Source organism: Panulirus ornatus, chromosome 52, assembly GCF_036320965.1.
Source record: "Panulirus ornatus isolate Po-2019 chromosome 52, ASM3632096v1, whole genome shotgun sequence".
NCBI classification, from domain to species: domain Eukaryota; kingdom Metazoa; phylum Arthropoda; class Malacostraca; order Decapoda; family Palinuridae; genus Panulirus; species Panulirus ornatus.
The window spans coordinates 15,579,193-15,603,130 of NC_092275.1; the positions used below are offsets into that span (position 1 = coordinate 15,579,193).

A 23,938-nucleotide genomic window follows, 5' to 3' on the forward strand; every position below is an offset into this window, starting at 1 on the left:
ATATATATATATATATATATCCACTCTCTCACAGCCTCCATTTACTTTCTCTGCCACATTCCCAACATCCACTCTCCCCCACACGTACGTATAATGCTAGCTGTTCTCATCCACTTTTATCCACCTCTTCCTTCATATCATGCAAATATGCAAATGCTAAAAGCAATAAATATTAATGATCATCTATCAAACTATGAAATTAATTATCTTATGCATATAGGATATCATTAACGCTATCGCTAAATACTTGTCTCGCGTAGGAAGCCAAATTATTTGTCGAAATTTATAATAAGTTCAACAATTCTGCGATTCCAGCTGATGCACTTTTAATTAAATCTATTTTGGAACTGTAATAATGTCTATATGAAGTTTGAAAATTTACATATGAAAGCCATATCATTATCAGGCTAATGTTTTTACGTAATGTGTATGTAACTTTTATATGTTTTATATATATATATATATATATATATATATATATATATATATATATATATATATATATATATATATATATATATATACATATATATATATATATATAAATATATATATATATATATATATATATATATATATATGAGTCTGCTCAACCTAGTTTGCTTCGATCTGGGGATGGACTTAAGCTTCAGCGAGCAGCAGGTGAAACAAGCTGTTCAATATCTCATGGACCAAACTCTCCTTGTTCATTCCCTCGATGAACAAAGGTCTCAGGTCTTCAATAATTTGCGCTCTGGTTCACGAAACTGTCAGTTCATTTTCTGCCTCGAGAGTTTTGCGGAAGATGAGAAAACTAGTATATATATATATATATATATATATATATATATATATATATATATATATATATATATATATATATATATATATATATATATAACGTCTCTTAACCACACTGAAAGAGATTTATATGTCTTGCCTCACTAGTGGGCCAAGTGATGGCTAGAAGCACCGAGTGTGACACAAACACTTCCATAATAACCCATCCACATCCCTGAGAACATGGGGCGAGGGCGGAGGACACGTCCGCCTCAGGAGTTTCTTCGGGTTTCTCCCTGATTCGAAAACAGGACGTGTCGTGAAAATATCAATGAATATATCACTGTATAAACATCCCTGGGGGAGGTAAGTGGGGAGGAAAAATACTCCCCACGTGTCCGCTGCGCACTACGACTAAGACGGGTGGGAGCTCGTGGGTGGGGGCGGGCTGGAAACCGTCCCCTCCAGCACTTTATGAAGGAAAAGAGGAAGGCGCCACAGCGAGGAGTTCTTCCCGGCAAAAGTCTCAGTCCTATTGCTCCAGGCGCTACCTCGCTCACGTGGGAAACAGCAAACGTGTATGAATGAAAGGTTACATGTGGTTGTTTTCATTCACAGGCAGACACAAGCAGAGGACGAATAAGTGAATGTTAACCAGGTAATGGTTGTGTGCAGTTAACACTCACCATCACACTCGACATTTCCACAACACGGGGGTATTATGAAATACGCCCTTGTTGACGATAAGACTCGAGGCAGAGCATTATATTGTACCCATGTGATCTTATAGGTATATTGTATAGGGGGTAGGAGAAGGGGCTGTGTGTTCACGGTACAAGCCTTGAACGCGAAGGCACGACCATCAAACACGACTTTATGACCCTTGATCACGACGGTACGACCCTTGAACATTGATAGCATGACATTCTGCGTACGCATGACGGCGTGACCTTTAACCTGTACCCATACGGGTCGGGTCACACTTAAGGTCATCGTGCAAAAAGAACGTAGAGCTGTGCCCCTTGGATGATATATGATTCTCTCTCTCTCTCTCTCTCTCTCTCTCTCTCTCTCTCTCTCTCTCTCTCTCTCTCTCTCTCTCTCTCTCTCTCTCCTCTCACCAATCATTCCCTTTCGCCAAACACGGCCACCTCGTCTCCTTCCACCTCTCCCTTCCCCAGACACTCCCACGTAACCCCCCCCCCCCCCACCACCACCAACACGGGTCTGGCAAATTTCAGCAGGTCTCTCCCACCACCGGACGTGTTGCAAACGCTGGTACAGCGCGTCGCAAAACTGATAGCAAACCGGAGCTCATCAGAAAGCGGGAGTGGACACCGTTCTGAGGCAGACATTGAAATTATTTATGGAAACTGAGATGCATTACATCGGAGGCTAATACACACACACACACACACACACACACACACACATATATATATATATATATATATATATATATATATATATATATATATATATATATATATATATATATATATATGATTCTCTTTGTAATCGACGGCAATATGAAACACGATAAGTTCCCAAGTGCACTTTCGTGTAATGATCACATATATATGTATAAATGTGTGTTATCTACTGTGTGAGTTTGTGTGTGTCTGTTAATGTAGACTGTTAACTATTACCATACATTAAGATTTTAACTTCTATATGTATATTCAGGATTGTGAATCTGAATAATTATGTACGTTACGTATTCCTACTTATCAACTCATATCAGGTTAAAAGATGTATACAAATGTATAATTCAAAACATTTAGCATATATTGAGTAATATGTTATTCATATTCAAATGTTAATCATTAACATTAATACGTTTATAGGTAAAGGATTATTCCGATTACAAATCACAACTTTATGATTTTTTTTCCAGTTATTCTACATTTTGAAAAATCTATTTCGTGAAGCTCATTCAGATTAATTACAAGTTTTCATTAATTTATTATTCATTTGATTCATCTGCTTTCATTTATTACTTTTAATTTTTTTCCAATCCTCTTGGACAGTGTCTTTGCACCCCACATGGACGCCCCTTGTCCTCGCACGTTCACATATCAACCTCTTAAACCCAACTGTCTAACCTGTTTATCATAACTATTTCATCCCAATTATAATCCACAATGTAATCATCCCAATTATAACCCACAATGTCATTTTCCATAAACACATCGTCTGACACGCAACAAAATACTTACACCAGATACTTGTACACACTTCAATCTTCTCTTCCATTTCAAACCACCCGTTCCCCCTGTCCCATCTCTTATACCTCTCCTCTGATCATTCTGTTAATAAATCTATGCTCCCTTTCCCCTCCACACCTTCACACTTAACCATCCCTTTGTCATCCTACTACCACCCCCCTTTCTATCACTTCCCCTTGATCGCCCCTTCCATTTCATCCTTCCCACCTCAACGTTTCCATTCCATTTCAGGTCTTCTCCCTGGATCTGGGGGCAATGGACACACGCGTCAACACAAAGACACAAAATCAGAAACTCCTCTGAAATTATATCAAGATCGCTGAAAAGATAGCAAGGTAGTATTTACCTTAATATATCTGCATAAAAGATCATATAAAGAAAAGATCAATAAAGAAAATATTTGCAAGAAAAACAAGGACCTTATGGTTTAAATCTACATACCAGATGTGATAAGTGCTAGATAGAACCTCTTCCTTACACCAATGGTTTACGTCATACAAAAACCTGTTTATTTTATTAATACATTCCAGTCTCCAGTATACACACTGCAATATTTCCATGACTCTTTTTCCCCTCGTCCCTCTGGCGGGGTCATGCAAAGTTATGCATGAGACTTCACTAGTCAGTCACAGGGCGACAAAAAAACATCTGTTCCTCGAGGGAATAACAGGAGAGAGAAAAAAAAAATATTTGCTTTTGAGATTTAACTGGTGAAGTCTGGCTGGTGGAACGACTTCACTAGGTAGGGGGAAGAGGGGGTGGTGGCGGGCAGGCAGGTCGTAGCGACAGAGGGTCTTAGAGAGTCGTACTTATTCTGGGGTTTCTCCCATGGGATAGGGTGGTGGTCGTAGTTAAATCTTGTACTGAAGCATGGCGGTCGTACTTGCTCAGCCACGGGGTCGTATTCAGTCTGGTACCTTTCACCATAGCGGGTCGTCATATTTTTCTCGACCACAGTCTACCGGCCACTCAACCATGGGAGGTCGTACCTACTGGCGTTAGTACTCTGGATGTCAACGACAGAGCCTTAGCTACCTTACCAACCTCACAACGACGGACGTAGATCCTCGTAGGTCCTCGAACCAAGACCTTCGAAGTTACTCTTTCACGTAACTACATCAAAACTAGCGACGATGTTTACTCCACAGGTGAGGCTAAATGAAATCCTTAATTCAGTCTAGAAATACACTCATTCCATCAATACCACTACGCCCTCTATACGTTCTGTGTGGTACTAGAACCCCATACTAATAGCGAATTCAAGTCACACAGATGAAATACTAATTACAACAGATTTAGGGTCATTATCTCCATAACTACGTCATTACGACACAAAAAGATCTAAGTAGTTATTCTCAACAGAGAACATTACACAGACATAACGCATCCTAACAACTTGGCCACAAAACTCAACCTTTCATTTTCTCTTTCAACTTATTTGTATTCTGGGTTTTCCTGGTCATTCTTTCCAGCTCAGCTTTGTCCCGTTACTGAATGTTTGAGGCGAGATATCTGTTGTTTTGATGCTTGACGAAAGTCTGTTTATATCTTGTTATATTGTATGTTTGTTGCCAGTATAACTGTGTGTTTCTTACCAGCTATATATTGTGTTTGTTGCCAGTATTATAGTGTCTTTGTTACCAGCTATATAGTGTGTTTGTTGCCAGTACTACAGTGTGTTTGTTATTAGCTATATAGTGTGTTTGTTGCCAGTACTGTAGTGAGTTTGTTTCCTCTCATATAGTGTACTTGTTACCGGCAATATAGTGTGTTTGCTACCAACTATACATATAGTGTTTGTAACCAGTCACATAGTGTGGTTGTTACCCGTTATTTAGTGTGCTAACTACCAGTCGTACAGTGTGTCTGTACCCAGATTTATACTCTGTTTACTACCAGTTTTATAGTGTGTTTGTTCCCGGTGGCATAGTGTGCTTATCATCAATTATATAGAGCTTTTGTAGGCAGTTATATAACGCGTTATTATCGGCCATAACGTGTGTTTGTCTCCAATTACGTAGTGTGTCCCCGGCTACATAAAGAAGGTTTACTTTTTCTTTATCCAGTTTCTTTGTTTCTTTGAACATTGACACTCCTCTACCTTATCAATCGGGAGGACAAAAAGACGAACTCATCTACATTATCTCTCTTATCTTTACTCTTTCTCTTGTTTGGATTATCGGTGATAAACGCTATATGTCTGTGTACTGTTTGCATCTGCTTGAAGCACTGCCTCCAGGTAAAGAGGTCAGAGGTCAAATGTCTCGGCCAGAGAACACTCAGCTAATGGCACCTACGCCATTTCTTCTGAACAACTGGACGCTGCCTCGATTATTCAGTCGCTTCCAAAGGCGTCGTGTTTGGATTGCTTGCGTCAGCCTGATTTTTGTATTAATCAGGTCAAAGGTCAGAGGTTGGGTTGACATGACGGATGCCTGAAATCTGACCCGGTGGAGGTCTCTGTTCTGGCAATATGATTCGCTTTACTCGTGATTCTACTAATATATATATATATATATATATATATATATATATATATATATATATATATATATATATATATATATATATATATATATATATATCCTTCCAGGTATACACGAATTTTTTTATTGTGTCTTAATACTTCTCTGGCAAATTAAGTAGTTTTTGTGTAGCCTTTGAAGATATCTCGGAGTAAATTGATTTACGTGGAGGACGCTGGTCCAGGGTTCGAATTGAGCACAAATGTTTCCTGCTAAAGAAAATCATGGAATACACTAACGTTGGGTTGTTGAGGTTTAGCATGTATAGCTGAAGGTTGCTGAGGCTCAGCATGTATAGCTGAAGGCTGTTGAGGCTCAGCATGTATAGCTGAAGGCTGTTGAGGCTCAGCATGTATAGCTGAAGGTGTTAGTGAGATTACATACTCACACAGTATGTCTTGAGACCATGTTCTGCGGGTTCCCTGACTTTTCCAGGATCTACCATGGCATGAAGACCTTCCAGGATCCACCATGGATTGAAGGCCTTCCAGATTCACCGTGCCTTGAAAATCTTCCAGGATCTACCATGGACTAAAGGCCTTCCAGGATCCAACATAGTTTGAAGATCTTCCAGGATCCACCATGGACTGAGGGCTTTTCAGGATCCACCGTGTCTTGAAGACCCTCCGGGATCCAACATGGCTTGAAGACCTTCCAGGATTCACCATGGATTGAAGGCCTTCCAGGATTCACTGTGCCTTGAAGACCTTCCAGGATCTACCATGGACTGAAGGCCTTCCAGGATCTACCGTGCCTTGAAGCACTCCAGGATCCAACATGACTTGAAGACCTTCCAGGATCCACCATGGATTGAAGGCCTTCCAGGATCCACCGTGCCTTGAGGACCCCCCAGGATCCAACATGGCTTGAAGACCTTCCAGGATCCACCATGTCTGACTTGCCCTGGCTTACCTCTGACCTGCCACTGCCTTATATCAAATTTGCCCCTTATGTTGTCCCTGGATTTCCCGTACTGCCCTCGGCTTGCCCTGGACCAGCCTTAGCCCACCGCCCTTAGACGCATACCACACCAGGTGATGGCTTCTCTGCTCACCTTCTCAGCCCACACGACCACCGGCACGTCACGCCCTCCGCTGTATCCTCCAGCACCCGTTTTTTGGAAGATCTAGTAAATGTAACCCGTTCCCTGGACTCCATCTAACAAAGCAGCGTCCACCTAGCAAATCTAGATGCTATATGGGGGTCCCTACGACCAACATAGAAATTGGAACTTTGATCTAATTATTTAACACTTTAGTTTTCTTTTGACTTGTACCAAGATTTTAAGTATCTTCCTTTCGTCTCCACGAACCTCAGGGTACAAGTGTATGTCCCAGTTGCATTTGTCGTGGATGTGTTGAGAATTTTATGGCCAGCTAGAGAGTGTGCTTCAATAAATTGGACAAGAAAATGGAATTGGCGCAACAGCAGCCCAGCAGGGTTGGTGAAGATGTCCATTCTATGTGGCCAGCTGCCGGGCATATTGCTTGAGTGCTGAGTCCTGTACACCGTGTCTGATCTCGCGACGATATCTGCTAATTTAAGTCTCACTATGATTTACGGATGGCGGTTATGTGTGTGTGTGTGTGTGTGTGTGTGTGTGTGTGTGTGTGTGTGTGTGTGTGTGTGTGTGTGTGTGTGCGTGTGTGTGTGTGTGCGTGTGTGTGTGTGTGTGTGCGTGTGTGTGAAACAAAAGAAAGCTGGTCTAGGTCTGCGACACCCAATGATCATGACCTTAAGAATGTAAATAACGTATTCCATTCCCTCAACACGTTATCATACAACATACATAACTGACTACAGTCTTAGGTGTTCCTCTGTGCAGTACGGGATGTCAAGCAGGTCTATTAACTCTGCCAACATTGCCATTTTCCTCATAAAATATTTCTAAATATTATACGAATACTTGTGCCCCGCCTGAGTTCTCATCTGTGGCTTACAAAATTTTTCGGAGTTCGTGATGAAAATGTGCGGTTCCTCCATATTCCGGGCAAGTGGTTCTGAGTGACTTAATACAGATGAAGACACATTTTCTTTTGTTTCTGCGATATATGCAAGATAGAAGTGTGGCTTTATCTCCCTGTGTGTGTGTGTGTGTGTGTGTGTGTGTGTGTGTGTGTCCTCTGTCAGTTTTCACCTCTTTAATTTTAAGTCCTTTTCACTTTCCACATCAATCTTTCTTCTTCCTGCTCTCTCTCTCTCTCTCTCTCTCTCTCTCTCTCTCTCTCTCTCTCTCTCTCTCTCTCTCTCTCTCTCTCCTACTTCCTTCCCTCTTTTCTTTCTCCTTGCCTCTCTCCCTTTCTCTCTCTTCTTGCTAGCCCTGCCACATGACTAAATCTAGTCGTAGGCTAGGTACTCTCTCTCTCTCTCTCTCTCTCTCTCTCTCTCTCTCTCTCTCTCTCTCTCTCTCTCTCTCTCTCTCTCACTTATTTCTCCTCTTTCTTTTTTTCATCTATCACTTTCTGCTTCTCTTCACTAATTCTCTAGCTCCTTGTTTCTCTCTCTCTCTCACTAGCTCTAATTCCCTCTCCTCTCTCCCTCCGTTCCTTCCCCGTGCAGTTCACACACACACACACACACACACACACACACACACACACGTCCAGACAATATGCGCCATACATCTCGACAACCGTCCAATCCAGCAGCTTTTGGCTCACTCCCCATAATGGTCTATTCACCGGATCTGCTGTTATGATTTGTTAGCTGAGAAAACTATTTTTTTCAGAGTCGGCAGAACAATACGTCTGCGGCATGACGCATCCTTGCCGCCCTGGCTCTCTCCTTAGGCAATGAGGCTCTGTCCTGCAGGAGACGTTCCTTCCTCAGGCACTGAGGTTCTCTCTCCTCCCTCCTCCAGCACTGAGGTCCTCTCCTGTAGAGGACATATCTTCCTTGATCACTGAAGACCTCTCCCGCAGGAGATGTCCCTTCCTTGAGCACTGAGGTCCTCCTTAGCAGATGTTCCTTCCTTTAGCGCTGAGGTCCTCCTCAGCAGATGTCCCCTCCTTGAGCACTAAGTTCCTCTCACGCAGATGTCCCTGCCTCAAGGCACTGAGGTCCTCTCCTGAAGATGTATCATTCTTGAGCACCGAGGCTCTTGTCTTCAGACGTCCCTTCCCTCAGGCAATGGGGACCTCTTGTGACCCGACTCTGTAGCAACACTAGCCTTCGACTAGCCTTTGAGGTGGGTAGATCCGGAGATAGACAGATATAAGGATAGATATGTAGATTAGTAGATATGAGATGCGTAAAGGGACAGAGACCCAGAGAGTGGTACATGTATGAAGTTGGTAGATGGATAGATATGGATAGATGAATCCTTGGTAAGAGATAGTTAGATAGGGTAAACAGAATGACACCGACAGATGGTCAGAGAGGAGATGGGTAAAGGGATGGGCAGACATACAAAGATAGAAAGAGGCTGACAGATACATCACAGAAAGATGAATCAAAAGACAAATGCATTCAGCAACTACTAATCTCCCCTCTCTCCTCTCTAATATATATATATATATATATATATATATATATATATATATATATATATATATATATATATACACAATCATTTGTACTCATGTATTCATCCATCTATCTATCTAAAATCAAAGTTTACCGAGTCGTTCAACCATTCTTTAATCTTAGCAATCCTCTTTTCTTTCCTCTGAGAAATCAGGAGAAGTTCCCATTGTACACTGCAGATTGGAGAAAGTGTTCAGGAGCGCCGTGTGAGACTGTCATGTATACACAAGCTGTGTAACTGAGACGTCGCTTGGGTGAAATAGGAAAAAAAAAGGAGCGAAAACTCCACGAAGTTATATAAGAAATAATCTTATCAGTTTATCTTTTAAGTTTGGTCAACAAACTTTGGCGAAAATATTTTAAGAGTAGTTTGTCTTCAAACTCCGGGTGGCAAAGTTAGATAAGAGGGACTTTAGACTAGTTTCTCTCTTAACTAAATGATAAAGTAGAACGAAAAAATATTTGGGTAGTGTTTGTTCTCCAGTATAATCAGATAAATGGTATATACACAAACAGGCAGGAGACGGGTACCTGGGATTAAAACGGTGTTAATGATTTTTCTTTTGCAAAAATTCCACCATCTGTTTCCTACAAGCAAACAATTTGAAACAAAAAAAAAAAAGTGCACCCTTCCCCAAGATTTTGCTATTATGATTTGATTTTGAAAATTTGATTTTCATTACACCTATGATCAACGTCATATATAATTTCCTTTATTTCTAATATTCCAACATTTCTATGTGATGTCTCGAGATGGGATCTGATGATTGAAAGTGTGAGAAGGATTAGAGATAATACAGTGAAACAAGAGATCACACAGTGAACACACAGACTTATGCAGTGAAACAGACATTGTACAGCGTACATATAACGTAACAGTTTGATCACTGATTTACAGTCAAGCTGTAAAATACTTTGATAATACGATTACCAAATAACTGTTAAATGACAGTGAGCTTTGCGAAATATGGTGCATAAATAACAGTAACGTACAATTAAAAAAACAGTGCCAACTTGTGTATTAAGATATAGCGATTACCGGTAACGTGCAGTGAAAAATGATAGTGAGCAGTGATGAAAGTGATCAGGGTTAATGAGAGCGAGCACTGATCATGAGAATGATCAGCATTACTGCTAGTGAGGAGCAATGAAAGTGACTCGCATTAATCAAAGACCACTCATGAAAATCATTTTGATTAATGACAGTTAACACTGATGAAAACGACCGAGATTAATGAGTCTTTTATAAGCAAAAGGGAATGGCGATGTTTGGTGAAAGATGAAGTATGAATGAAGTAAGTCGTGAAGGAAATAGAAAAAAAAGGAAAGATTTCTTTCAACTTTCAACTGATCTCCAATGACCTCCTGCGACGCCCTTCGTGAGGTATGTTTTGGTGGAGGCCACAGGTACCACCTCCCATTGTTCTAAGTGTAACACCTGGGGAGGTGCGTGTTACGGATTTACCTTCAGTACGTTAGGTAACGCAATCATGTCATGTAACGCTGCTCTGAAAATATCTGACCTGTGACCTGACCAAAAGCTACCCGACATAACCTGATATAACCCTGTTCTATCTTATGTCTGTTCTCACTTAACACTAGCTGAACCTCACACAGCCCAACTTTACACTACGCAACCCTGGCCTCACCTCACATCGCCTTAACCTCATTAGCGCAACCACAACCTCACCTCAAGAAGCCTCATCTAACCTCAAAATAACCTCACGCGATTCTAGATGGACCTCACGACCCCCCCCCCCCTCCCTCCTCACCTCACACAACCCAACCTCGCAACATGTGATCTATCACCCCGCTCGCCGCAAACCAACCTCACCTGACCACTCAACCTCACTCCAAGCTACCTTAATGACCCCCCGAACTCGCTGGTGGTACAAAAACCAACACTCGACTACGTTTTCTTCTCCCACGACCGAATCTCCAGCAACCATCAACTCACAAATGCACTTACGTCTGCGCAGGTTATCAATCACCTCAGGTACATCAATTCCCACATGCGAAGGCCCAATTTCCACTGTTGTGGGGAGGGTTTGCTCACATGTCAACAATGCTGGACGGTGCATGTGTCTGTTGAGATTCTACAGATCTGTCATTTCTCCGTCTCATTCCGTCTGCTTCCGCTCCCGTCATTTTACTCTAGGTCTCGTAAGCACAGACTTTATATCCATTCCCACAAACCTACATGATTTATCAATTAACCCACATTGTTGTTCTGTCACAAATATTTTTAAACTTCGTCCTCTTTTTTGTTGTGTTTAATCTAGTGACGCTATTTCTTCCTGCCATTCGAGGCAGGAAAGATTTAGACTGGAAGTTCTTTTCAACAAGGGGCCACGATTTCCACCAGTGAGGTAAGAGACATTTTCATATTAGATTTTCCAGTAATGTTAAAGACGGGTGGGGTATACTCATTAGTATAGTGACCGTACTGTGTGTATCATACCATATTCTATGGTACCATGGCATAGGGCATCAAGGTTTATGTGTATCAAAGTATGGAAAACCATGTCTCTCGAGGTTGAACTCCAACTAGGGTATCGGCCCTAGACATTAACTCCCAACAAGTGCAGCAAATCTCGAGGTCGACCTTCAAAATGGGTATTGGCCCTTAAAGCTGACCTCTAACAAGGGAGTAGCTGCTGAGGTTGACCTCCAACAAGTGGAGCAATTCTCGAGGATGACCTCCAACAAAGGCAGCAGCTGTCCTCTACAGAGGTTCACTTTTCTCAAAGATTCTTGAAGAGAATTACATATATTTTCCCACCATAAAATTGAACAGCTTCCTCTACTCGCCCAACATGAGCTGAGAGAACACAGCAGAGAGAACAGATTGTTCATCAGACACTGAACGAGACGTGAAGAACTGTTCTTCAAAGGACGGTTATTCACGTAACAGGTATTCCCTCCTCTTCAACAGGAGATGAACAAGATAAGGCCTGTTCAAGGTGACCCGGGATGTCTCCTGTGTCAAGGCGTCTGTTGCCCCGTCTTGTCTGTTACTCTCATGACATTTCTATTACCCTATCCTTCACCACCTGCCACGCCAACAGATGGAACAGCCAAGAGAAAAAGTAAAAAAAAGTGAGTCGCTTTACTTATTAGTGACGGGTGAGGGACACCTCTCTCTCTCTCTCTCTCTCTCTCTCTCTCTCTCTCTCTCTCTCTCTCTCTCTCTCTCTCTCTCTCCCGGATTAAAAAATAGATGTCTGGAAATGAATCTTTAATAGATTAGATACACACACAAAAAAAAAAGGTCTAAAAATGAAACTCGGGTCCTTCAAAATCTAACGGGGTCGCTTTGGCTTACAGGAATCGTTTACTGTAAAATTTTGATCACTTACATCATATCCACACTGAAATTATCATTTATCATTATTCATTAGGGACAATCATTTATTACTTTTTTTGCATGCTCACACTTAGATAATGACTAAATGACAGGAAATACGGAGTGCTAAATGCGAAGACTTTGTCACAGGTTCAAGTCCGACTTCCCGAATGTCATCCGAATATCTGTATTCCGATCATCCGAATATCTGTATCTGACCATCCGAATATCAGAATCCATTTATCCGAATATCTATATCCAATCGTCACCCTACTGCCTGTAACCAATCATACGAAATCTATTGATAATCATCAAATGAGTTAGGTCTTCAAACTCTTACAGCTAGACAATGGTATCCCAGTCGTACCACAGATGATAAGCTGTACGGTAGAAAATCTTGTACTAAATACTTCACAGCGTAGCACTTATGAGCAAAACTCGCAGGGGAAATCATCTAACCAATCTCTTTCATAATCGCTGTTAAATGATTGGTCATCAAATCGACAGTGATAAAAATTTCTTGAGACAAAAATCCTTGAAATTGTAAGGGATGAATACACCCAAAAGGACAAATCAGAGAATATATATATATATATATATATATATATATATATATATATATATATATATATATATATATATATATATATATATTGTGTAATGTGAGAAGTGTTATTCTACCACAAACGAAAAAAATAATTAGATTAGATAAGAATATATCAGTCAATTATTGTTATAATTAAACTATTAACAATTCTTTATCTGTCGCTTTAATTGTTGCTCATTTAGTGCTAATGGATGAATTACACTGATCACTTACTTCTAATTAGCAGTGGCTCATTAACAGATAATTAGCTAGATCTACTGATGCTCTGTACTAGCATTTGTACCGGGCACGACAGTAAGGCCCTTGAACACGACGGTACGACCCTTGAGCACGACAGTACGACCCTTGAGCATGACGGTTAAACCCTTAAGCACGACGGTACGACCCTTGAGCACGACGGTACGACCCTTGAGCACGACTGTACGACCCTTGAGTACGAGGGTACGACCCTTGAGCACGACTGTACGACCCTTGAGCATGACGGTAAGCCCTTAAGCACGACGGTACGACCCTTGAGTATGATGGCCTGGCCTTTAACCTAACCCTTTAAGGATAAGATCAAAGGCTAATAGGCCATTGTACCCTTGGGTCGTACCTCCGTGGTTAAGGGTCGTACTGTCGTGGTGACAAGAAGCAATGAATCTGACGATATTCTGAACTGGTGGGCAATCAAATATTTGGCAAAGATATTCTGCACTGGAAGTATTCCTCGTAACATTTACCATAATTCAGATGCAGGTGAGTGAATATCTTTTCTTATTACCAATTTATAATACATAGCATCGGATGTTGAAAATTCTAGCGACGATTCACACTGTACTTTGTGGACTTTAAGCATACGACCTTTGTGCCTCAAAAATGTAAACTATTCTGTCTCCTACGCGCTTTATGAAATACATCATCACATGAGACTATGTAACGTTTAAACTTTATAATAACTGCATTATCATAAAGTTACAAGAGTACTGTGTACTGGTCAAACTTCGTTATATATGCACCATATAACGTACTGAATTTAGGAGAACTTTGTAGTACACAAGCCATATTTTGTGTGTACATAGAAGCGTACACATTTCATGTATGTAATTCATTCTTACAAACTACTGAATGTGTACATCATAGCTTACAAGCCTTATTTACTCTATGTATACAGAGTGCAATAGAAATACACAGTGTGACAGAAATACATAACAGAAGAGAACTTTACTAATTAATGTATTTCGTGCGAATAGCCAGCTCCTCGTACACCCTGCAACTGGTGTAATGAGAAGACCTTTGACATGGGGAGAAGATCTTTGACATAGGGAGAAGACCTTTGATATAGGGAGAAGACCTTTGATATGGGGAGAAGACCTTTTGACACGTCCCGGCTGTAGCGTCTGGAGAGATTATCGAAGACCAACTGGCTCAATGTAATCTTGGCTGAGGCAGTTAGTTGAACGAGGCATTCACAGACCCCAAGACCAAGCGCGAAAGAATGACGAAAGACGGTCGAATATGAGCCATAACACCTCATGATGACGTATGGAATTCCTTATCGGAATTGTACAAGATATGTGTAACTACACCGCAGATAACGGGTGATCTGATGGTCCACGATGAAGATATGTGTAACTACACCGCAGATAACGGGTGATCTGATGGTCCACGATGAAGATATGTGTAACTACACCGCCGGAGACACAGATAACGGGTGATCTGATGGTCCACGATGAAGATATGTGTAACTACACCGGAGATAACGGGTGATCTGATGGTCCACGATGAAGATATGTGTAACTACACCGCCGGAGAGACAGATAACGGGTGATCTGATGGTCCACGATGAAGATATGTGTAACTACACCGCCGGAGACACAGATAACGGGTGATCTGATGGTCCACGATGAATATATGTGTAACTACACCGGAGAGACAGATAACGGGTGATCTGATGGTCCACGATGAAGATATGTGTAACTACACCGCCGGAGAGACAGATAACGGGTGATCTGATGGTCCACGATGAAGATATGTGTAACTACACCGGAGAGACAGATAACGGGTGATCTGATGGCCCACGATGAAGATATGTGTAACTACACCGGAGAGACAGATAACGGGTGATCTGATGGTCCACGATGAAGGTATCTGTTGAAGAACAGTAAATGATAGTTTCTGGTGCGATTATGTGACTGGAAAGGATTCCATATGATCCAGGTAAAAACAACTAATGTCTGGAAGCTAGACACACACACAGACACACACAAACATATATATATATATATATATATATATATATATATATATATATATATATATATATATATATATATATATATATATATATACCACAAATAACTCGTAGCGTTGTTATGACAACAAAGCCAAGGTAAGTCATCTTTGAATATCTCAAGAGAAAAGTGTTGCCATGGAAGCTGTGTGTCAGTGCTGGCATCGTTTAACATATATATACATATATATATTTTGTGGCTAAGGCCAGCCAGCGAGACGAGACTATATAGCGATGTTTGGAGACAGGATCATTTCATTTGCATAATCCTTCAGCTTTTTATATGTCCAGAGATAAGTCTGATTGTAGTGTACCCTCTCCATCACAGAGGCAAAATTTCGAGTCTATAATAGCCTGGGTTATTTTCTTTTAAGATTTATTCTGCCCGATTGTGTTGGTATTGTGGGGCCGGAGTTTTATAGGATTTTAATGTGTGTGTGTTCCGGTCTTGGTGGCTGCGTATCTTGGCCCTCTAACGTTTATGAGTTGTAACAGATTAGATACGTGTCTGCCTTAACAGAATGGACTATATCCATCTACCTGGGGTTTCACAAAGTGCGTGGATTTTTTTCTCCTACGATGATATACATCAAGTCACATATAACCCCTACAAACTACATATTTATACATACGTATCTTTACCAGACGCAGTCGTAATACCTAGGTAGATCTGCCACATCACTACCTCCCTCATCTATTCTCTAGCCCTCTACTTCATCTATCCATCCGTATACATCCTCACCACTCCACACCTACTACACCCTCCACTATCCACCTGGCTATCCATCCACACAGACGACACCCCACAATCACATTCTGCGCTCGGTTCGATTCCCCTGTCCATTAAGCAGAACCCGGCCTGGTGAGGCCTGGGCCGGAGTGTCGCATCCTTAATCCGTCTATCCTACCTGGCGACACCCATCTCCACCCTCGGGTAGGGCCACCACCCAGCCTGATAACTTCTAGGGTCATGCGTGAGGAACTCCCGCCATACGGAGAGGACAAGACGGGGGACAGGTGGGTCCTGGGACGGTTGTTGGTGGTGCTGGCGAGGACATCGATCCTTCCCACGTATCGAGGAGATCCTCCATCAAAATCAAAGAGATCTAACCACCGGAACTTTCTAAGGCTCAGCTGAGCTTTCATCGACGATTACCAGGTAATTCTCGCGCAGAACCTGGCACAGTACAGTGGGTCCCGTTAAGACTAACAGTTTCATCACATACACTGTTTCCTTACACTACGATGGCTACTGTTTGTACACTGAAGTCCACTTAAGACTAACAGTTTGATCACATACACTGTTTCCTTACACTACGATGGCTACTGTTTGTGTACTTATGACTTTCCATCCCGCCTACACAAGGCACTTCTGCCAACCACATTACGTCCTTTCTCCAGGTCCACAGGTAGCGCCTACAAAGCCCACCATTCCTCCAGGTGTTTCTGTACCTTTAATGATTCTAGATTCGAGAGTCAGAGTTTTGCGAGGCACAGAACACTGTCCTCAACCAGCCAGAGTCGTGTTCCTTGGCCGGGAGACCTCAGTCCTGGCCTGATTCAGGTATGAATGTCACTGGCAGGACCATCAGGCGCGGTGGGAATGGGGTCATTACATGAGGGAAGGACGTGTGAGTGACGATGGTGTTAGTTGTGGGATTTGACCCTTAATGGACGTGTCAAAGGTCGTACCGTCTTGTCTTGCTCCTTCGTCCGTTTCTTAACTTTATTCTAAATTCTTTTCTCATTCGTCTGTCTCTGTCTCCTTCCCTTTCCTTTTGATTCAAAAGTGTTGTATCTATTAAATTTTTTTCCCAATTTTTCTTCATCTACTTTTTCTGTTTCCTTTTCCTCTCTCTTCCCTCTCAGGAGGAGGAGGAGGAGGAGGAGGCCCCAGGGAGGGTCATCCCCCTTACCTGTGCAGGAGATAAGCCGTCTAGATGGACTGCCAGAGATAACACGTTCAACCCAACACCTGAATAAAGAAGAACACGTCTGGATGAATTACAAATATACATCATGAAGCAGATGTTCCTCCTGTCTCGTTATGGACAGAGATGGTCTTTATTCCGCCGTCAGAGTGTAGACAGGGAGAACGTACAGGAGGAGGCATGTCTTAACTACACACACGACCATGTCATTCCCATACATCATCGACCCCAAATGCGTCGCTGTTAGTGATACGTGAAGAGTGTTAACCCCCTGTTTTGAGGACCATGGAGAGTGTCGTGTTAGAACACGTCCATCAGAAGATGGAAGCCAGTCCTCTCACCTCGACCTCAGGGGTTGAGGCGTATAAAAAAAAGGCTTTTGAAAATCAATTTACGAAGAGAGTGATCAGTTGCCACAGCCTCGGTAATCCTTTCTTCCCTCACTTCCACGTGGGACTAGATTGGCCCAAGCAAATTCGCTGGCCCTAGATGCCTCGCTGCAGCGCCAGCAGCCCAGGTGTGTGAGGCAAAAATGATCACACAACGTCTGGTAAACCACAACTTACTGGTCACACATGATGGTAACACAGAAGTCTATGACAGACACAGACACACAGACATGGATGAGAGATGATGGCGCGTTCTCATTCCTTTTGTCGTCTCTGTTGCATTTGTTGGTACAGTTATTTGCCCATCTGGAGTACAGCAGTGGAATACAGCAGACAATAAGACGCCCAGTGAGGCAGAATAGATGTGGACAAAAATGAGAAGCAAAAACTTCTGAATGTTATGGAAAATACAGTAATAAATGTATGTCTCACTGCATTGCTGGTTGTATTCCTACACCTGCGGTTGTTTCGTTGTAGTGCTTGTTGTATTCTTTCAACAACTTGTCGTGTATTTTCACTAACAGCTTGTTGTATTCGTTCAACCACAACTGTGTCATCGTATTATTCATTATTTCCCTTTCATTATTTCACTTATAGATGTTTCGCTGTATTTTTGGTTACGTTCTTTCAATTATTTCCCTAAATTGCTTTTTGTATTCTTATATCAACCATTGTTTCACTATATTGCGGATTGTATTGCTTCAACCAGACCTGTTTCACAAACATACACATATCATGAAATAGAAACGCCAAGAAACACAAACACATAAATGCAGTGACTTTTCATACACACACACACACACACACACACACACACGCGCGCGCGCGCAAACATTAGCCTAGATTTGATACCTATAAAGCAACGAGCTCCGAGGGAGGGATAAACAGCTGGGCTGGCTGTGGGCCGACTACTTCGCCCAGGTGTTTGAAACCAGGCGAACCCCTTACGTGAATCATGGCGAGTGTGTGTGTGTGTGTGTGTGTGTGTGTGTGTGTGTGTGTGTGTGTGTCCGCACATGAGTGCGTGCGTACGTCTGTATCTACGCATTTATCATAATCATGCATCTTGCATATGCCTTTGCACATGACTGCGGCCAAACTGGGATGATCCCCTGTATGAGCTAGTGTTTTCCCTGGCGCTCCCTCAACTTGACAGTATCAGAGCTGAAGGTATATAACTCTCTAATAATATTTACGGCTTTAGGATCTCGCCTAACATAACTACAGCTGCTGCTCATGCCTTGCCTGCAGTTGGGGAAACATTCTAACCACTAGCTGAGGGCTGCAGTTTAAGAGAAATTCTGACCTCTGGTTGAGGCAGAGTTTCGTGAAATTACACGCCTTGTTTTGAACTGTAGTTTTGATGTATTCAAAACACTGGTTGTGGCGTAATTTAGACATATTCTAACCCCTAATTGAACTGTCGTTTGGAAAACATACGAAATTATAATGCAAGACCCGGATGGCAAAAATTATGCTGTGAATTTCTACTTTTTTTCAACCTGTCCTGATCTTATTTTCTTTTTTTCTATGTACAATGATAACATATATGGCTTTTGTGGTAAGGGTTTCATGTTGGCCAGGAGGAGAGGTGGGGGTCGAAGGATTTAAAATGTCGCCCTCACACTATCTTCTATAGAAAAATCACGGGGAAATAACAATCACTTCTTACGAATTTCCACGTCGACGAAATCTTCATGTTAGAATATTTACTTCTAGTGTCAAATGTGGGTGAATGTGCACAGTGTTATATATGTGGGTGGATTTATATAGTGTTATATACGGCTGATGGTTCATACAGTGTTATATATAGGTGATGGTGCATATAATGTTATATAGGAGTGACGGTTCATATAGCGCTATACATGCATGACGGCTCATACGGGGTTGTATACGAATACAAAATATGAAAATGCAAACACAGAGAGAACCACATACACTTTCACTTAGATATGTGGTCCTCGTTCTCAGTGTTCGTAGAGGTCTTATGTATATATAGAGAGGAAGACCCCTCGTATCACAACAATTCTATAACCATCTGGGTCTTTGCATCAGTGTTTATCTACGGATGTATCTTAGACCTCTTACCTTGAGGAACACATCTAATCTGTTTTCTTAAGATTAAATTCCCTCTGATTAAACGACCTGTCTCACACTGCGTGGCCTGCTTGTTCGGATTCGTCTCTGATGGGTAGTTTACTTGGATTGGGTCGGTGAACTGGTGGTACAAAATGCAGCTCCTGATTTGTCCAAAGTGACGCGTCTCGTGTTCGAGTTATAACTCACGGATCTTTGAGGAGGAGGTGGGCGGCATAACCTGACACCATCGTTCTGAGTCAGATATTGTGGCCTCGTGTGGTGGAAAGGCGAGGGGCCAACCCATAGCTAACCCAGCTCTTAATCTTAACTCCCTGGGGAGTAGTTAGTGAACAAGTACATGGCGTAAGCTAGGATGGATATATATATATATATATATATATATATATATATATATATATATATATATATATATATATATATATATATATATATATAAGAATAATACTTCATGAATATTCAAAGTCTTTTATTTGTTGTGTGATATCGGAGCCTTTCGAGTTGGAAATATATATACACATTGCTTATCATATAATTGCAATATACTCGTAAATAATCTCGCTGATAATTATCTTTTTTTCAACGGGGGCACTGAAGCGTCAATTATAATATTTTCTTAATACATGAAAATCTAGGATGGCATACATCATTCCAAATGTCACAGCCTCAGACGTAGCGTTTGTTAGTGATGAAGATATATTAGAAAATATATCAAAACGTGTTTAGAGGTGTCAGGGGATCCACTGATATATTTTGATGAATATAAGGAGAAAAACGTGAATGGTCTTTCCGTCAATGTGACGGCCATATTTGTTCAATAAATACTTTCATGGCGTAAGGACGCGGGAATAGGTTCTCCACTACCGTAAAGTACAACCATCACGTCTGAGTCGCCGGAGATGTTATAGTTTGTATGTCTCTGGTTATGGCCAGCAGCAAGCGAGAGATACAACGATTAGAAATGACCTTCCTCTCCCTCTCTCCAAGATGACATCTCACTTTTTAAAAGACGGGTTTGCAGTTCCAATCGAAACATATATATATATATATATATATATATATATATATATATATATATATATATATATATATATATATATATATATATATATACAGGGCTTCGCCTACTTGTGGTTACACTAAGCACGAAGTCATCGTCGGCGAGACTTCATCATCGTTCGTCGACAAGACGGAGTAGTATATCCCCGTCGAAGAACTCCTCACTCCGAAGGAGTCCAAAATATCCCCTGCTACGGGGAAGTAGCGTAGCCATGGAGCTACGAGAGCTCCTGGAAAACGGGATCCACGATTAGCTGCAGGCTGCTCTCAAGAAATAAGTCCCGCGGCGATTACCGATAAATGAAGAAATAAATAAGGAACTGCATTAGATGTGAGGCTAAGGTATCTGGAGCGCGTTCTGGAGGCTTATGTTTAATTCTATTCATACTTGGTATGTACACTTAGATTCACGATGGATGTGATGGTTTGGTAGATGTGTGCTTCTAACTGACACAATCTCCTCATAAACCAGACCTGGGAGTGAACACTTGATGAGGATGTACGAGTATATGGAGCAAACATCAACACGGAGAGATTGAACTAACTTTGGATCACTGAGCTGTTGCTGTCGGCTTGGAATTATGACACACACACACACACACACACACAAAAGCGCGCAAAGTTTGGCACAGCTATCCCATCTCACTACACTGCACTACCATACCGTCTCATTGCACCTGTGCCATCTCACTGCCTCAGTGCTACCAGGTGTGCCATCTCACTTGCCACCGGGTGTGCCACCAGTACACCCCCACACGGCTCTGCCACCACCCCACCATCGCCGGTGTAATCCTCTGAGAGCCACCATCTTCATATCTCGCCCGACTATCTTAGCTGTCACCCACCACCACCACCGCCGCTGCTGCTGCTGCTGCTGTGCCACCTCTGCCACCAGGAGCGCCGCCGCTGCCGCTGCCATCATCAGAGCGGCGGCAGCCACCAGCGCTGGCTGACCGAGCAGTCCAGCCCGATGGCCGGAGGCTCAGCCGCAAACCCGCTCACCCTCAGTGTTCTTCGGGACTCGGTGGTGTGAGGGTGTGTGTGCGCTTCCTCCGGCACCCCGAACTTGGGGTCTCGAGGTTTACTAAGGAGAGAAAACCTTATTTTTTTTTTTTTTTGGAGATAATGTTTCTCAGATATTTTCCTACAACTGTATCTCGAAAGATGTAAAGATCTGTATTCAAACCCGAGGAGGGAAGATGGTTGGCGTGGCTTGCAAGGAGGTAGTCAAACATTAAGATTAGCTCTGGTGTCGTTCTCAGCAATGCTCTCTCCTGAAATGTGACCGAAAAAAAAAAAAAAAAGATATCAACACTTGGATCGTTTTCGATTTGTTAATCCCTTCGTCCCAACTATCATTTTTTTTTTGTTTTCGTTTTCCTTTTGGATTCCCAAGTTTTGCCAAAAAGGACAGAACTATGGCAATGTAGCCCAAGATATGACAACAGGAACTCCTGGAGGTTGACCGATTATACCACTAAGGTGAGTGTGTTCGTTCGTTCGTTCGCGTTATTTTTTTTTTTTTGTGGGGCAAAATTTATTCATGTACACATTTTCGGGTATCTTTCCAATCACAGGCGATCGAACAAGTCCACATGCAGTGAAGGGCTTGGCACTGTATGAGTAACACGTTCATTATTACCTATTGCATATATGTTTTCATCATGAAATCACGTTGGATTTTCGAGAATGATTTTTTTTTCAGTGGCAGTAATCACTTTTAAATTCATAAATACAAACAATTTTATTCTCACTCATGATATACCAAATTTTATGAAGTTCAAATAAATATATATATATATATATATATATATATATATATATATATATATATATATATATATATATATATATCATTTAATACTTTTTTCTGACATTATATTACCGTCACCATGAGAGTATAAGCCAAGGAAAAATAGAAATTAACGAATAGTATTGTGGGAAATTTTGTTTTCTTTTGAAGGGCAGTAATGTGTGTGTGTGTGTGTGTGTGTGTGTGTGTGTGTGTGATATCAGCGTTGTTATCTAAAACTGGCCTAAGGTCTTTGGGGCACTCTGGATGATTGAATTAGCCCAGAAGTGCACGAGGTTAGTTGGGAGATCGAGTTGGGGAAACGAGGGCATCCAGCTCTTCACAACACCGTCTGAAGGAGAAGAGTAAGGAGAGAGGGGGAGAGGGATGGGAGAAGGACGTGAGAGGAGGTGTTTGTTGGAGAGGGTGAGAAAGTGTGGCTTTGGAGGAAGGAGTGGGTTTGTGTTTGAAGGGGGAAGGGAGATTGTTTGTAGGAGGTGTACGGGAGTAGGGGATGGTATACGAAAGGTGTGTTTTGTTTGTAGGCGAGTGGTGATGATGCTGTTAATTGGGTAGGCTGTGCTTGCTGAAGGGGGGAAGGGAAAGCAGTATTCGTCGTTTGTTTGAGAAAGTGTCGTTTGTTGGACAAGCAAGCAATGATTGCAGGAGAAGAGAAGCGATATTAATTTCATGTGGGAGGTTAAAAGAAGTGACTTTTTTTTTTGTTCTTTAAAGAATTTAAGGGAAATTTTTTGGGAGCTTCATAGAAGATGGGAGGGAGGGTCGTTCCTTCTGTCGAATTTCCAGCGCACGTAATTGATGGTTGAGGGAAAGTTAAAGAAGTACTCAGTGGCTTCGTAAAAGTTTAATAGAGAAGGGAAAGATTCGTGAAATATCCTTAAGACTTAAACGCAGAGTGAGCTACTGACGGACTGATGCTTTCGGAAAGTTTTTGGCTCTTGGCGAAGATAATTACCTATTCTTTTTTTTTTAAATTTTCAGAGAGAGAGAGAGAGAGAGAGAGAGAGAGAGAGAGAGAGAGAGAGAGAGAGAGAGAGAGAGAGAGAGAGAGATCTTGGAGCCCAAGAAGCAGTTAAACATAATTTTTGTGGATCATTTTGAATCGTTTAATTTTGGGTAATTTTTTCGATATTCTTCAGCAACCACGACTACAATGTGAAAAAGAAAATGTGAAATACGGAGAAAATGATTTACGATACCATAGATATATTCTAAAATTAATATTCTAATTAATGTAGATGATATTCCGATCTGTGATATATTTGAAAAGAAACAGAAAAATGGTTTACCGGAGGGTTTAGACCCTGGAATAGCGTAAGTGATGAAGACCTGCTTATGTACATCATGAAGAATTGTTCCTGGGGAGAGGGTTTGTGATGTCAGGAGC

At 41.7% G+C, this 23,938-nt stretch overlaps 1 protein-coding gene across 1 annotated transcript in view; it reads left to right on the forward strand.

Moving 5' to 3' along the window:
- Nucleotides 1-21,706: 21,706 nt before the first annotated feature.
- Nucleotides 21,707-23,938, forward strand: part of LOC139764976 (uncharacterized) — a 398,950-nt gene continuing 396,718 nt past the window's right edge. The window contains exon 1 of the mRNA XM_071692028.1: nucleotides 21,707-22,220. The gene's annotated coding sequence lies outside the window, so the exon portion shown is untranslated. The remainder of the gene's footprint in view (nucleotides 22,221-23,938) is intronic.